A 647-nucleotide genomic window follows, 5' to 3' on the forward strand; every position below is an offset into this window, starting at 1 on the left:
TTTTGGGCCAGGCTTCAACAGTTCAGAGCTTCATTTTATCATCTGCAAACAGAATAAATGCCTGCTGCATATTTTAAGACTGTTATGTACCACAGAGGGTGCTTAGGGAATTCAGTGAGTCAATGCATGGAAGTCACACAGCCTGCTCCTCAGGGAATGTTCGTTATCTTCATTATGCACCATCGATAAAATTGGCTGCACAGACTTGGCCAGGTATCAAAGCTACAGGCACAAGAATTTGACAATATGTCATTGTCTGGATCATAGTCACAATTTTACACAGTAAAACAAGCTACCTAGGACCACCCAGCTGTCAGCCCACCCCACTCCCCACCCCAAGAACCCTCAATTTATCTGATTTGCTTGCTACTCCTACTTTTTGGAGAAAATTGGCAAATCACACACAGTCAATGACTGCTAGGTTATGTCCATTTCCATTCACTCAAATTGCCCCATTTTCAGTATCCACTGTGCTGCAACACATAGACTAATGTTCAGAAATATGGCAGCAAGGCCTTTCCAGTTCCACAGTCAGAGAAGTATGAATCTGTCATGTTTAATATGCCATATGACACTAAGCAAGGCAGGAAAACAGGCTCCTGTGCTTTAAGACAAATTTTAGCAACGACATTTGAAACTAAAATTTT

This window comes from Vicugna pacos, chromosome 35 (assembly GCF_048564905.1).
Source record: "Vicugna pacos chromosome 35, VicPac4, whole genome shotgun sequence".
In the NCBI taxonomy this organism is placed as follows: Eukaryota; Metazoa; Chordata; class Mammalia; order Artiodactyla; family Camelidae; genus Vicugna; species Vicugna pacos.